The sequence below is a fragment of the Echinops telfairi genome, unplaced genomic scaffold, assembly GCF_000313985.2.
Source record: "Echinops telfairi isolate 266 unplaced genomic scaffold, ASM31398v2 ScPeMD7_18;HRSCAF=68, whole genome shotgun sequence".
In the NCBI taxonomy this organism is placed as follows: domain Eukaryota; kingdom Metazoa; phylum Chordata; class Mammalia; order Afrosoricida; family Tenrecidae; genus Echinops; species Echinops telfairi.
Window position 1 is genome coordinate 47,006,551 of NW_022103915.1, and position 16,717 is coordinate 47,023,267.

Below are 16,717 nucleotides of genomic sequence, written 5' to 3' on the forward strand. Positions count from 1 at the left end.
TCTCCACTCCACCCACCCACCCCACCCTCACCCCCAACTAACCAACTAGTCCCCATGCACGTCTGCAACTATAACCAACCAGCTTCTTTCCCACTTGCTTGGAAGCCTAGCTAAGCAACAGAATTAGAGAGTTTTAGAATCCTGTGGAGTGGGCCTCAATCTCAGATCTACTGAATCAGCATGCCTAAGTACAGTATTTTGTCTAAATCACCCATAGAGAATTGATGCTTACCTAAGACAGCACTAGTAGACCAGACAAGGCGGGCCCAAGGGATAACGGGTGGATCCCTTCACAGGTCCCAGCTCTGAGAAGGTGCTGGGTTTGTGGGTCCAAGGTGCACTTTGCTGAGCATTATCTTTGTGCTAGTTGCTCAAGAAGAGGGTTTAGTTACTAAAACTCTAGAACATTTCCACTCTGGACACCGAAAATCCTATCAATGCTTTTCTGAAAGGCACAGCAAGTTGAGTGTTGCCAAAACTCAAGTCTTAGAGTCAAGTTTAAAAGGTATGCTTGTTTGGGGGAAGGAAAAAAAAAGGCCATCTCTCTGTTAATCCTTTTCAGGGCTCTATTCCCACGCTGTTGATTTGAGATAAACTGTCATTTTTTAAAGCTTTTGTTTTGTTTTGTTGTAACCATTTTGGCCTTTGACAATAATGGCAGAGCTGACCTTTCCCCAAAGCTTCAGTGTCCTTATCCGTAGATAACATTACTGATCTGCCAACACAGGCCGCAGACTTCAAAGCTGTTTAATACCTACTTCTGGTGGGCTTGCCCTGACCCAGCATCAGTCTCTCAGAGGGTCCCCTGTTGTGACCAAGGACATGTCCTGAAAATGTGGCTGGCCTCCCAGGCTACGGTCATGGAAGAATGAAGAAGTGACCCCAAAGGGTCTAATCCACTGACCTTTACTTTGCTCTAACCAACTGCCCAAATAAATAAAAAGAGCAGGGGTGCTGGGTTTCCCAGATGAATTCGAATTTTTCCCTCAATATCTAAGTCTAGTCCAATGTTTAAAGTTCTCAGGCCATACAAAATCGGTCGTGTCAGAGCCTGGGCTCTCAACTGGGTGCCATTTTGCCCCCAGGGGACATCTTGCAAGGTCTGGAAACATTCGGGATTGCCACAACTGAGGAGGGGGTCATGGGGCGCTACTAGTGTTGGGTAGCTAGAGATCGGCGATGCTGCTCAACATCCTGCAAGTTACGGCACAGCCTGCACAACAGAGAATGTCAACAGTGTGAAGGCTTCCAAGAATGGGCTATCTACCAGCCCACTTCTGGACAGGCCTTCCAAGACACTTTCGCCCCATTTTAATTCAGTTTAAAATAAAGATTACCAAGTCAAAAGCCAAAGATGTAAGGCAATCTCCCACAAATGAAGTGGCTGTGCATGAGGCACTGGGGTGTGGTGAGATCTGTGACAAATCGGAAAGCACACTCGCTACAGTCATTCCATGCTTAAAACAACACCGTGCTGGCCAAACAAAACATGGCGGCCGGCTGCATTTATTCTGCAGACCACTGGTGGCCCAATTCTGGTGGGAAGAGACTATCTATACAAAGGAAGCTGCGTGACCAGCAAAAGACATGGTCTCACCACATCCTTATGTTCTGTGAATGGGAGGTGGGACGAGAAGCTGTTAAGAGGAATGGATTAAGGACCAGATCTTGGGGTTCTAACTTCAAACAAGAACAAGGTCTCTGGTATGGTGTGTTATGAGTACAGGACAAGGCTGGAAGCTCAGTTAAGTGAAATTTCCACTCTAGCGAAAGCCAGCGACTATTACATCAAACAACACACTGCTGTGCACGTGATGTCATTAAAGATACCATTCTTATAAAACTTAAGGTTGTTTCCCAAGGAGATAGCTTTTTCTATGTAAACAGTTTCACAGATGAGCAAACAGAGTCCCCAAGAATGTCCTAGGAATTGCCAAGGTTACCTAAAGCTGAACTTCAAGACAACCGGTGTTTCTTTTTCCTTTGATGCAATTGCTGGAGCCCTCCCCCCAAATGGAAAAGATTCCGTTCAAGGTGTTAAATAATTGTGACTAAACTCTCTACCAAACATAAAGACGGCAATCTATACAGTCCCTTGCTTTCAGGTCTCTCTCCCGAAAAGCAGGGTCCATGCCTCTAGCCTTCCTTTGGGGATCAGGCTTATTAGAGAGAGGAAAAGCCAAACCAGCAAATGGAAACACAAGGAGGAGGAAGCCATGATATGAATATCCCTGGGTCCACGCCTGCTTTCTGCTGGAGGAATTCCTAGCCTGAAGAGACAGGATAAACAAAGGCAATCCAGAGGGAAACAAATGATAAGATAAGTGAAACCCAGTAACTCTGTGTCCTCCTCCCTCCATCTACTCCCTCCAACGTGTTCCATCAGAAAAACAAGTGAGCTGGGGAGAATTAAAATGTAAGCTGTCTTCTCTCGGCTTCTTCCCTGTCTCCACCCCCCACCCCCCATGCACTCGCAAATCCTCTGCTGTCCGGTGGATCCCAACTCATAGTGATGCTATAGTGAGAAAGAGTAGAACTGACCCATAGGGTTTCTACAGAGCTGTAATTATTTTTTCAGAAGCACACTGTTACATCTTTAACCTATGGAGCTGCTGGTGGGTTTGAACCGCCAACCTTCTGGTTTGCAGTTGAGAGTTAGGGCTCCTTTTCCGCTGCCACTGATCCCCCTATTTAATGAGGAAGGTGTCTTCTTCATGAGATCAGTGATTGTGGCTCCTCTGCTATGGAACCTGGCTGACTGAAGAGGGCCATCTCACTGCCCACGTGGAGACCATGAGAGCAGAATTGACAAGACACTCACTGGGCCTCCAGACACAAATTATAATCCCTGCAGGGTGTGGAAGAGAACGAACTTCAAGTCACAAGCCGAAAAGAAATTGGGTCAGATTTAAAAATCATATATTGTCTTTCTCTTTTTAAAAATCAACCCTTCAGCCAAAAATATCATAGGCTGGGCAGTTTCTTGTCACAGTCCCTGGATACGTCTATAGTTGGAAGTGTTACCTACTCATAGAATTTCCAACCCTAAATGGGTCGTAGCAGTTTTCTGTCTCTCGGTTCTTGATTTTTAAAACACAAAAACAAAGTCAAGCTGTTAGTTTAACCTGCTCAGGACAGGATACCACCAATTGGGGCCATTGGCTTCAATTCCAGTGCTTACTCTTTCCACACCCTCTCTCTGACTTTAGTTCAACTTAGCCTTGAGGACTGAGCACTGGGGAGAAGCTGCCGGCCCTCTAATGCAACTCCTCTAATTATCACACACGAGCAGCATGGGAAACAAACAGAAATGTTAGTGTTGTTTGCTTTGCCATCTCCGTCCTAAATCAAATTAAAACCACCAATATTGTGCAACTATAGGCTGCCTTTAAAAAAGGGGAGGGGTGGGGGAAATAAAAGATCCTAGATTGGCTGCCTAGAACAGACTGCTTGATATTTTTTGCATCCACAAAAGAATAAGGTAGAGAATACATCAAGGTCCTTTGAACTGGTTAAGTTGTCCATTTCTTTTCATTTCTTAAAGTAAGTTTTGCACTACATTCTGGGAATTTCAAATAGCCCCTAGCCTAACCCACTGATATAGAACTGTAGATTCCAACTTAGCTCATGTCTTGGCTTTTCACTGCCAACAAATGAACAATTTCACCTGGCAAATCACGTGTGAATATCATCATTCTTCACTTTTCTCAACAACAATAGCAAAATCAAACTCATAGCCACCGAGTAGATTCCAACTCACAGCCTACAGAGCAGAGCAGAGCAGAGTTGCCTGCTGTCTTGACTCAACCTTGTAGAAGGTGCTCTGTCAAGCATACAGAGCCTTGGCAACTTGCTGGCCATGCCTTCCTTCTGGCTGATAGGGCTGAAGAAACCAAGACTCACCTCAATCTAACACCTAAAATTATAAAGATCGTAGAAATACAAATAAAGGTGATAGGGGAGCCCCGACATATGGCATAAATAGTATTATAAACTTTACTCAAAGCTCACATACAGCAGAAGATGAACTCAGTAAATGGGACCTCCTACAAAAGTAAGTACATATGAGCTGCTCACCACACGCCTTCTTCAAAAGACTGAAAACAGAATCTACTGGGGAGAAAAGTGAGCTGGCAACATAGCCAACAAGGGTCCAACTCCTAAAAGTGATCACTTTAATACCTCAACATCAAAACAACAAATGATCCAATTTCTAAAATGGGCCAAGGATGTGAACATACATTTCACCAAAGAAAACACTCAATCACCTAACAAAACACCTGAGGAAATGCTCACAATCACTATCAAACGCAAATCAAAACTACAAGATACCATTCCACCCCAACAACAATGGCACTAGTCAGGGGAGAAAAAAACAAAACCAGAAAGTAACAAATGCTGGTGAGGTGGTTTGGGAGATTAGAACTCTCCTACACCGTGGGTGGGGATGTGAAATGGCATAACCACTATGAGAAAAAAACTAGCAATAGCAACACCATATGAAGCAGCAATGCTACCCCCTGGGTCTTATAGACACCGGCGAAGTAAGAGCCGTGAGCTGAGCAGATGTAGATGCGTGTTCACGCTCATTGCAGCATTATTCACAACAGCCAAAGATGGGAAGAACCTAAGTGTCCATCAAGGGATGAACAAAGAAACCAACACAACAATAGAGAATTAAGACCGATCTGTGAAACACGGCACAACATGGATGAATCTGGAAAACCCTGCGCCGAGTCCATCACAAAAGGGCAGGTATTTCATGAGACCACCATTACGAAAAAAAGAAGAGGAAGAAAGAAAAGGTTTACATACGGGCTGGGGGAAACAGTAACAACATATGCTAGGGTGAGAGGAGGGGGAAGGGGGAATTTCTAACTAGACAGAAGACACATGTCAATAATGGTGGATGAACAGGCAGTACACAATATGGGGGAAGTCAGTACAACATGACCAAGGTCAAGGAAGGGGGGACTAGGAGGAAAGAAAGAATAAAGGAAAATGGAGCCCCAACTATTGTTCTCTCTCCATCCAGAGGAAAGAGGAGTGACGACAATGGAAAGACACAGTGGACTAGTGGATCAGGCAGACATCAATCGCCATAACTCTAAGACCAGAAAGAACTAGCTGGTGTCAGGCGACCACTACCAATGGCTCTGAAAAGGATTGAATCAGAAGGTTCTGGGTAGAATTGAAGAAAAATGTAAAACAAAACTTCAACCCATGAAATAGAGCAGGCTTACTTACTGGATAGACTGGGGAACACCCCCCAAGATTATGGCCCTTCACCACTCTTCAGGTCTGGCACTGAGTTCATAGCCCCCACCTGCTGAGTTAGAATAATGAACCTTCTGAGCTCAGGACAGCATTTACCCAAGGACAAAGTTCACAAACAAGTGTTAAGAAAGGAGGAGGAATGGAAACAGGAAAAACAGGAAGGAAGTGGGATAAGTCATGTAGATACTGGGGATTGCAAGCAAAACACATATAAACTATTGAATGTAAAATGAATGGCCTGCTGTGTAAACTTCGAATTCACAATTAAAAGTTAAATCATAATAAAAAAATAAAATAAAGGATTCTGCATTGAAGTGCTAACTGAAAGGTCAGCAGTTCAAATCCACCAGCCACTCTGTGAGAGAGAAATGAGGCACCTGCTCCCAGAAAGATCTACAGTCTTTGAAAGCTATAAGGTTGCTATTATTTGGAATCAACTCAGTGGGACTGTGCTTGGGTTGGGTTATGGTAATTACTATAACATAGACAATCATGCAACAACAGAATTAAATAATACACAGATGGATACACTGGCAAATAGGTATGCTAAAGAGGAGGGCCCACTTGTAGATGTACGTTTGGTTATGAATATTTCTACACATGTAATTGTAAGAGCTATAGACAATAGAGCACACAAAGATTACATTCTTGGAAACTGCGTAGAAATACCCAAACACCTAACATACAAAATTCCTAGCTTCAATGGTGAAGGACCATTGGCTAAGGGGACATCTAAGTCAATTAGCACAGCACAGTTTGTAAAAAACAATGTTCTCCAGCCTACTTTGGTGAGTAGCATTTGGGGTCTTAGAAATTTAGAAACGGGCATCGAGGGCATAACTATTGGTCTCTTCGCATCAGAAGCAAAGAGGAGTGAAGAAAACCAAAGTCACAAAGCAGCAATTAGTCAAAAGGACTAATAATGAACCGCATGTCCACACAAGCCGGAAACCAGAAGAACGAGATGGTGCTTGGCCACCACTCCTGGCTGCTCTGACTGGGATGGCAACAGAGGATCCCACACAGAGGGGAAGAACTATGTAAAACAAAATTCAAATGCACAAGAGAAGACCAGACTTACTGGTCTGACAGAGACTGGAGGAATTCCGGAAACTATGGTCCTAAAAACAATCCTTCTGGCTGAGAACTGAAGTCATTCTCAGAGACCACCTTTCTGCTAAATAATAGGCCCATAAAATAAACAAAAACACTCAAGAGAAACATGCCCTTTAGAACAATATGAGATCAAAAGGACAAAGCAGAGAGGGCAGGAAGGAGAAAAGTTGGACGTAAAGGAAATGAGGGACCGGAAATGGAGAGAACGCCAATACATTGTGGGGAACACAACTGGTATGTCACTGGACACTTCAGAAGTTCGAAGTATCAAATAGGAAACGAATTCCATCTGTAAACGAAAGCACAATAAAAAATGAAAAATGTTAAACGAAGTAAACTAAAATTCCCACCATTGCCTCACATGATAGAGCGTCTTCTGTTGCTTCTAGTAATTAGTTTGCTCTGATCAATCCACAAGGTACTGTCTAGTCTCCATTGTGGCCACAGACAGGAGTTTGAAAAAGAAAGAAAGGTTGACCAGGATTACTGGTGGTTTGTGGCTCCCACACAAAGCAAGGCTTAGCCCATGCCCTTGACCTGCTTCACACGTCACTAACCAAAGCAACTGAGCCAACAAGCCAGAATATAGGAACCCAGCTCAAAAACACAAAAATGGACATATGTATTGCCCAGACAATGCCTACGGCGGGGACCTGGGCTTTGTGCTCCTGGAGGCACAATTCAGAAAGTCCATCAGATGGGCAAAGAGCCCTGGTCACAGTGGCTGAAGCACTGGCCTGCTAACCAAACGTTCGGCAGTTTGAATTCACCAGCCAGCCGCCCTGCAGGAGAAAGATGTGATGATGGCCTGCTTCTGCAGAAGGATGTACAGACTTGGAATCCTGGGCGCAGGGGCACAGAGTCACAATGAACTCAGGGGCACAGAGTCACAATGAACTTCAATGGTAGCAGATTTGGGTATCCGATGGGCAATATCCTTTGCCAATCACGCTGCAGATACTTTTCTCAAAAATGAACAGGACAGAGACCAGTTTAATCGGTGGCTCTACTTGTGTGCCTGGCAGAACTAAAGGCAAGCTTTAACTCCGGTCCCTGTGCAATGTAGAGAGCACAAGGAGCCCACGTTGTTACCACAGCTGAGTGGCATAGAAGCCTGCCTGTTCTCACTATGCTGGGTGTTAGCGATGCCACATTCACAGACTGAAGGTGTGGCCGGCCTGCATCAAGTGGCATTTCTTTAGGGAGCATGCATTCCCTTGGGGTCTTTAGTCACACTTTGGTAATTCGCATACAACTTCAGACTTTTTCATAATGTTTTTGTCCATTTAAGACTTAAAACATAGTACAGACGTAACTTTTATTTACACGAGTGCAAAAAGTCTGCATGACTTGCTTTGTGGTAGTAGTCTGGAACAGGCGCAGCAGTGTCTCTGACGCATGCCTGAACTTCGAAGTGTAACAGAAAGAATGGAAAAGGGGACATGAAAAAGCTTCCGAAGCCCATGTGTGCTTGATGGCTATTGTGTTTAAGTAGCCTAATGGCTAGCAGACTGTTTCTTTTCCATTTTCCAGAACTTTCCTATTATTTCCCTAAAAGACATGGTTTGTGCTTTAGTTCATTGTGGTCATCAAAATTTGTGAAAGTGACCCAATATTCAGTGTGAAACCAGAAGGAAAAGCTTTATTGGAAGCCAGGAAATCACACCAACATGAGGAAAGGGAAATTCCCCCAGTTGTACACATTTAATTCATGATGGTGGCTAAGGTTTAATAGAAATGCCACTGGCTGGGAGGGGGGTGCTTATTTTAAAATCTGAAGATACCCCAGATTAGGTTACTTTCTGACTACTGCTCAAGTTTTCATTTTCTTTTCAAAAGAACTTGCACATGTTATGTTAAGAGACAAGAGACAACAGGGAAAATGGAAGATAAGAGATGCTGGGACCTCTTTCAATACAGACTTCTGGGGCATAGTGGGCTGCTAGTCTCCAGGTCAGCAGTTCGAGACAGCCAGCAGTGCTGTGGGAGAAAGAGGAGTCTCTCTGCTCCTGCAGACCGTTACGGCCTTGGAAACCCACAGGGGCAGGTCTTGTAGGATTGCTTGGCAAGTTTCAGTTGAGAATCCCCTTCTGGGTAGGAAGTTCATTATTTTGTTCCAGATAAAGTGTTCAACCTAATGAAAAGTTATTTTAAGTACAAATAGAATCTAATGCTAGATGGCAGGCTCCTGGGAGATTTAGAGATGGGATGTAAGAGGTACATTTCCCTTTTGAAATCATTCACCTATCATTCAAATAGCAACAATGGAGGCAGTACAAAGATGTTATCATCCAACTACTCAAAAGCAACATTATACATCTCAGGCAACATTTTCTGGTTTTCATTTGAAAGAATCAGACTATTAAAAAAAATTACGAGATGAAGCAGTTTTACTCTCCAGCAACCAATAGCACGTGCTGTGTAATGAATTAAGACTCTGATGGAGCTCTCCCTAACCTGTCACCCAGCAGGGGGGTGATCTGAGCTAGGCATGTTCTTGAATTTCCTCCTGTTTGGTGCCCTCGTCAGTAGAATGGTGATCTGCTTCACTGGCTTGTTGTGAGGCATCAATGATTTAGTTTGTGTAAAGCACTAGAAAGGGTCTGGCGAAGGTAAGCACCAAATGTATGTGATGATTAGTATTGCGTGAGCTGTAAGTGTGCTGTGGTCAGGTGCTAAGGAGTTAAGAGCAGAGTGGGAAGAAGACAGAGGCTTCCTGGATACTCTGGCACTTGAATTGGATCTGAAGGCACAAGGAGAATTTAGATAGCCAAAAGGGTCTCCACTCTAGTCGGGGGCCCATCAACACAGAAAGTCAGAGATCAGAGGGTTCAACCATCAGCAAGGCAATTGTGCTGACCAAAGCCAAGGCAGTAGTGGGTAAAAGGGGTTTGAGTGGGTGCGAAGAGTGGGGAGGGCCTCTGCAGATAGGTTGCTATGCTTCTATGGACTTGACTTGTGTTCAGACCTATGTACTATGAATTCTCTCTGAAATGCTCATCTTTCTGCTCCTTGATCAGTGTGGGAAAGATACCAGGAAACGACAGCAGTGTTTAGCCACAGTATGAATCTCCTACAGTGGAATGTAGGATGCCAAAATCAACTTGGATCTCATCTTCATTTGTACCTCTTCTCAAGGACTGTTTTAGAAAAAGGCCCCAGACTGACTCTTCAAGTCCAATCTCTTATCCTCATCTCCCAGCCACTCTATACAAATCCAATCTAATCGCAAATCAAATCACCATTTTAAGGGAGGGACCTGCTACCCCTAGCCTACCCTGTCCGCTTGTCCCCAGCTCCCTAAGCCCTCTGCACCAGTCCCTGCCCTCTTTACGGATTTCTTAAATAGTACCTGTTCTACCTGTAAACTTTGAGTTCTTGGGGAAGTCACTAAGAACAGATGCTTTAAGTGTTAGATTTTCCCCATTACAAGATAGAACATGTCATACCAAGAAAAAAAAATGTGATAGTAGCCCATATTCTTCATCCAAAGCAAAGCTCTAAAGAAAAAAAAGGGGGGTGGGGTGGCAGGCAGGGTTCATGTGTGATCGGAGCCTCCTGCTAAGAGAGCACAAGTTTGCTAACCTGAGTTGGCCTTGCTGCATTGCTTCCTGCAATACAGGGATACATTTAACACTTGGAAACAACAAGAGGGAGACACAGCCAGGGAGCGCCCCAGCACTTACAAGCTCTGTGGTTGTTTCCTGATCCAAACACCTAAGGCTCTTAGTGGCACCAGGCTTTGCTAGAAAAGCTTGCTTAACCTGGTCCAACAACAGCTGTTCACTTTTTAAGTGATTCCACAGAACACCTCAAGATTCTCACGCCAAAGCCATTCTCTTCAGTCCGCCCTCAAATTTTATTTACCAAATGAAACGCGTTCAATTGTCACTGTTTTATTTGTAAACACCTTATTTGTTTGAACGAGCATGGTACCAAAACTCAAAGCAGCCTTTTAAATGAAGGAGCTCTATCAAACAGCACAGAGACAGACACACATTCTTAGCACCCCAAGCATGTCCACAAAACCAGGCTTCAAATTCCTTGGCATCTATTCACAAAGCGCCTGTGAGCACCACCCAAGGATGTAACCTGCCGCGCCCTCTTTACTATCACACCTCATCGCTGACTTACACTTCCGAAACCCAGAGAATTCAACCGCTGGATAACAGAGAGCTACAGAAATTGGAAAAATGCCCCCACGCTCTTCTTCCCCCACGTCTTCTCTCTTCTGGGCCCGTCGGGAACAGCACAGCTTGTTCGTAGACCAGTTCCAGGCCAGACTAGAGAAACACTGTCTCCTAGTTCTTCCCAAAAGGTGCCTCAGGGCTGTCTCTTGGTGTCTGCCTTTGCTTCTCTCTCCCCGCTCTCCTGTCACTGGCCTCCTGGGAGAGTTATGTGGGCCAACTGCAGTGCAACGGAGACATCTAGAAATCCCTGCTTTGGAGAACTGATAGGAAATTATAACCAGAAAAATATTTTATGTGGGTTAATCTTTTCCAGAAGCCAGTAATTAGGAAACATGTCTATATCAAACACACTGAAGTTTTAAATATGCATCAAGTCTCGTGCCATACAGAAGTTTGGTTTATGCTGAGGTGAAACCTCTTGAAAGGGAAGTAGAGGAATGTTACAGCTGATGACAGAACTATCAGCAGAGAGAAGACAGGCCTTGGAGCCACAACCCGAGATCTAAATACCAAGAGACAGACAAGACAAAGACCTCTGCCCTCAAAGAGTTTACGGTCTAGCGGGGGAAATCGGGAGTGATCAATTCTAGGACAAAAACAAACAGTAAATCACAACTTCTGAAAGTCCTGTTTCCATACAGGGATGTAAACCACCTATTAAATGAATCCATGAATGCCAAGCATCTGGCCCGTTAATATTCCCCCAGGCATCTATCTGCCCAGCCATGTAAATACACAGACAGTCACAGACACACATTCTGGCCAGTCCCCCCAGCCCCCTGGCATGAAATGCAAGCAAAGGGAAAACAACACATTTGTATCACACAGTCAAGTTACAAATGACTGCATTTGGTAAAAAGGTAAGGCCAGTTAGTGTCCAGCTACTCAGCATAATACTGCCTTGCCCCTTTGAAGGCTTGCCACAAAGAGCCAGGCCATTTTGCCATACAAGTCAGGCTCAGAGCCACAACTTTATACCTGGATTCGGGAGACGCCCTACATACCTAACATTACCAATGAGGAGATCAACGACCCCCCACCCCCACCCCCACCCCGCAGGCACAGAGGTTAACCCGAGTGAGGTCGACACCATGGCAGAGCCACAGAAGGGCCCAGCTGCCCCAGTTCCCAGTCCTGTGTGCCCTTCCTTCAACGCCTGCCTCCTGTGGGCCAGCTTTAAGATCTTCTGCGAACCACAAGCGACTGCCGCGACTTCCATAATTCAATCTCATCACCAGAGGAAACACACTTTGAGTTCTTAATGGTCCTTAATCACTTCCGACCAGCTGCACCTGGAACAAATTGACCTTTACTGGTGACCAAAGAGCCCTCTTCACGAAGAAAGAAGTCCCCATCATGAGACAGCCAGCTGCCTCCGATTCTTATGGCTCCATTTTGGGGGTGGGTTCCCGCGAGCACGTCTTTCCATTGTCATTTTCAGGGCCTGTCTCAGGAAAAGGGCTCCGAACAATTCGTTTGTGAAAGGGGGATGGTGAGGTGCGGCAGAGGCTCGAGAGAGGTATAGATCTAAGATGTGTGTCCTTCCAAGCTATTTACAAGAGAATGAGCACAGTCCCAGGACAGCGAAAGGGGAGAGGAGTTGAGAGCAGCTGAGCCCAGGACAAGCATTTGACCACACCCACTGACCACGCCCTCCCAGCTGCCCGCAGAGCCGCGTCGAATCGAAACAGCAGTGGGAGCTGTGAGGATTCCGACGGCAGGAGTCGCCATGGCAACAGGATTCATCTCCGGCAAACTCCGCTCCAATTCACCGGATCCTGCCGGAATCTCCAGAAGCTACCGGTCCAATGAAAGGAACCAGCTCTAATGCGAGCCAGAGTCGCGGGGGCGGGGGTGTGGCACTCGCTCTTAATCGCTCCCAAAGGAGGAAAGGGGGTCAAGGGTCCACTGAAATATTGTGTGGGGAACGAGACATTGGGAATGCCCCCAATCCCAAACTGTGAGCTCCAGGAGAACAGAGCCCTTAGCGTGGTTTGATGAATGAGCGAGTAATGCAACGAATGAAGGTGCCAAAAACCGGGAGAGGAAATTCAGAGGACTTGGGGGTTCTGGGGCCTCACGCCTTTCTCCAGTCGAAAGGCCAAGCTGATGGCAAGCAGTTGGCTTTTCCGCACCAGCTGGGAAAACCCGATTATCCAGCTCCGCTGCTCCGCAGCGAACCTAATCATTAGATTATTAGACACACACACACACAACACCACCCCCTCCCTTTTTCATCTCCCGGGCCCTGGCTCCGGTGCAGGCGCTCTGGGCTCTGTGCCGAGGAAGCCAACAGTGCGGGGGAGCCGTCCATGCGCCCGGCCGAGAGGGGCCGAGAGGGGCCGGGAGGCGCGCGCTCTGCGGCGCCTCGAACCTAAGACGCAGGAGGCGCGGTCCCCGAGTTGCTGTTCGCCAACACCCTCCCTTCCCTCCGCAGCGTTGGGCTCCCCTCCTCTCGGTTAGAGACGTTTGGCTCCCAACTTTGCCTGAATTACAATCACCCCGCCCCCTTTCGAATGGGGCATCGGTACGGGTGCCAGGGATGGTCGGGTTCCGCTCGGACGCAGACGGGTACGGGAGTCCCTCCTTCCCTGTCGCCACCGTCGTGCCCGCGGGGTTCTCCCTCTCGAAGCCACCGAACCAGGAGCTTCCAGCCGCTCCAGGGTCTGCAGCCTCGAGCCAAGGCCACGACCCCAGAGCCCCGGCCCCAGGGTGCTCGCCCGACGGCGGCGAGTGGTACCCGGCCGGCTTTCCGGCGTCCCAGAACCTCGAAGAGGAGGGACCCCGTGCTCTGGGGCGCCTTCCTTGGGGCTCGCCTTGCTTTACGGAGCGTTGCAGCCATTTTCCCATCCTCAGCTTGGCAGCTGGGAGCTGTCTCCGTCCCGTTCCCACCCAGACCTAACCTGAAGGACGGGTTTAATATTTACCTACTGGCCGGGGAGCTCCAGGGCGGCAGCTGGAGGGCGCGCCCGGAGCCCAGCGCCTTAGCCGGGGAAAGCGCGCTCAGCCCCGCGCCACTGCCCGGTGCCACTTAATGAATGAGCGGGGCGGGTAAGGCGGCGTGTCCCCCTTACCTGAGCAGCCCGGGCATGCTGGAAAGGCAGCTCTGCGCTCTGGGTACAATGGGATCCGGTTAAACAGTTTCCTTCACAGCCGCTCGTAGGTTACCAACTCGCAGGTGACATCACCCTCTCTCAGCCTGATAGGGTACAAAGTGGCGCCCACTGCGCATGGACTCCCCAGCTAGGCCCGCAGATCCTGGGAGTTGTAGTCCACACCGGGCAAGTGGAGTCCAAAAGGTACGCCTACCGAGCTTCAAAGAACTACCCTTCCCATGCATCCCTAGGCGCCCCTGTCTCCACCCCCGTGGTTCCGCCCCCTACCGGGACCCGCCCCCTCCCCGCCCTCTGGCTTTGGTGCGTTAGCAGCAGTGGTTCGGACGCCCAAGCCACTGGGCTAACGCCGGCCAGAGAGGGGACACGCTCTGGTCGTGCCCTTTGACTTGACCCTTAATGTATCCCGCGCGGGCTCTGGGGAGTTCTGTGCGCAAGCACGCTGCCAGGGAGCTCTGGCCAACAGAAGGGAAGATTAAGCTTTCCACTGCCTTTCCTGGGCTGAGCAACTAGTTAATAGGGTGCTCTGGTTCTGGGTTAATGCGGTCTTGGAATTCCCCCACGACCCTGGGGACGAGCCCGCGCCGGCGCCGCAGGGAAGAATTCCCGCGTGCCCTACTTCGTTCCGCTCGCCCTTCTTTCGTCTCCTCTCTCCTAAAGTCCCCCCAGGGTGACCTAGTAGAAGCGGGGAGCAGTGTTGTTGGCTGAGCTGACGAAATAACGGAGGCTGTCATTAATAAAAACGCGGTGTAACAGATAGTCGCCGCAATCCCCATCCGGAAGCCGCCTGCTACTGCAGAGATAATACTATCACGCAGCCATGCTTTTGTTCATCGCTGCAAAAGACTTCCCGAGCCCGGGTGCTCTCAACTCCAAGGAAGATAATATCTTTGCTTAAAGTTTTAATAATAATAATGTGTTTGAGTGTGTTTCACAATATTCTCCCTTCTTTTATCCGTTTTCCTCTGAGTGATTTTTTAAAAGTATACTGACGCAAACATCATGTTGAGCTAGTTGGCCATGGTGTTAATAAACCTAAATGCTTACCAGTTGTTTGGTGCCCACCAGCCTGTGCCCTTTCACAGCAACCCTATGTACAAAGCCAGGGAACCAACACCACTCATAAATGTCAGGCTTGAGCCTAGTGTTGCATCCATTACTTCAGGGCATCGCATTAAGGCCTTCCTCTTTTTCATCGACCCTCTCCTTTCTCAAACACAGTGCCCTTTCCAGGGTCAAGTCCCTTCTGATAGCATGACCAACATATGTAAGACAAGTCTTGCTATATTGACTTCTAATAGGCATTCTGGCTGTATTTCTTCCAAGACAGGTGTCTTGGAAGTCCATGCTATATTCAACATTATTTGTCAACACCGTAATTCAAAGGTCTCAGTTCTTCTGTCTTCTTTATGCATTGTCCAGCTCTCTGTTACATATGAGGCTATTGAAAATCCCTCAAAGTGACATCTTTGCTTTTGAATATTTTAAAGAGGTTTTGCGCTGCAGGTTTGCCCAATCAATAGGTTTGATCTCCCTTCCATGGGCATGGGGATCCAAGTAAAATAAACTTTTTATAACTCCAATATTTTCTGGAGTTATCACTTTGAAATCTTAATTAAATCTGCAATGCTAACTTGAGTTCAAGTGAAACATTCATGGGTGTATCTGAGGATCTCAGGGGAGTGGGAAATGTCGTAGTTTGCTGTGAGAGGGTTTTATTGCTGAATTCTGCTTTTAACAAGCCTGTTTCTTATAGGTTGGGCACTTTTTTCCCCTCTACATTAAAGGAAGGTAATTTTAAAGATTGCTTTTCTGTTTTGAGACAGTCATCCATTTAAAATCATACATTTAAAAGAACCCAGACTCAAGAGTATGGGCAATGATATTCCAGCTAGAGGGTGGGCATAATTTGTTGTAATTCATTTCGAGGGAAAATATTTAGAAAAAAACAACCTAAGGTGATTGTAAGGCAGCAGTAAAGGGGTCAAACGACCCTTTCAAGGGGTTGCCTAAGACCATCCGAAGACATACTTCTGATGGTCTTAGGAACCCAGACACCGCTCCTCGATCCGTCTCCAGGCGGGTCCACCCACAGGCAGATACGCCCCGCATACGAGTACCTGGTGTGAAGACACTTACCCATACTACACCATGCTTCCAGACAAAATTTCATTTATTTGTAATTAGAAATAAATATTTCACAATATGTAATTACATATTGTTTTTGTGATTAAGCACTATGCTCTAATTATGTTCAATTTGTAACAATGAAAATGCATCCTGCATATCAGATATTTACATGACAATTCATAACAGTAGCAAATTACAGTTATGATGTAGCAACGGAAATAATTTTATGGTTGGGGGTCACCACAACATGAGGAACTGTATCAAAGGGTTGCAGCATTAGACTCTCCTCATTTTATAACTAGACCCAACTTTTAGATGGATACATAATCAGAGGCTGAAATTTACCAAGTCAATAAATTAGATATAGAGTCTCTTAAGTCAGAACGTATCAGCAGTTCAAAACCACCAGCACTCCTTGGGCGAATGATGGGGCTTTGAGTTGCAGTCTCAGAAATGGGGGCAGTTCGACCCTGTTTTATGGGGTCACTATGAGTCGGAATCAACTTGATGGCAGTGAACTGAGCTGGAGCTATCCCTCTAGACTAGAGAACAAGGTTCTCCTTAGATGTAATTAAGGCACATACTGAAGGTAACGTTTGTAGGGGAAATCACCTGCACCACGTTCTCTTGGGTCTTCAGCAATGAAGGAGGGGAAAGAATGGGATCTGCCGGAAGGAAGGAAGAAATCCATTCTCTATATTGATTAGTATTATAAATCATTATATAGTCATTTAATACACAATAAATTGGATGGATAGGTAGGTAGGTAGGTAGGTAGGTAGGTAGGTAGGTAGGTAGGTAGGTAGGTAGGTAGGTAGATAAGATAGATAGATGATAGATAGATAGATAACAAGGCATTGTGGAGGTGTTGTTTTGTAGAAGTAGTGCTGG

General features: G+C 46.6%; 1 protein-coding gene across 3 annotated transcripts in view; it reads right to left on the reverse strand.

Moving 5' to 3' along the window:
* The window catches only part of DAAM1 (dishevelled associated activator of morphogenesis 1), a 201,688-nt gene extending 187,958 nt beyond the window's left edge, over window positions 1–13,730 (reverse strand). For 2 of the 3 annotated variants that reach the window (XM_004698617.2, XM_004698618.3), the window contains exon 1: window positions 13,658–13,730. The gene's annotated coding sequence lies outside the window, so the exon portion shown is untranslated. Of the gene's footprint in view, window positions 1–13,510; window positions 13,530–13,657 lie in introns of those variants that run through there. The other variant, XM_045287755.1, reaches the window with a different exon arrangement.
* Window positions 13,731–16,717: the final 2,987 nt, after the last annotated feature.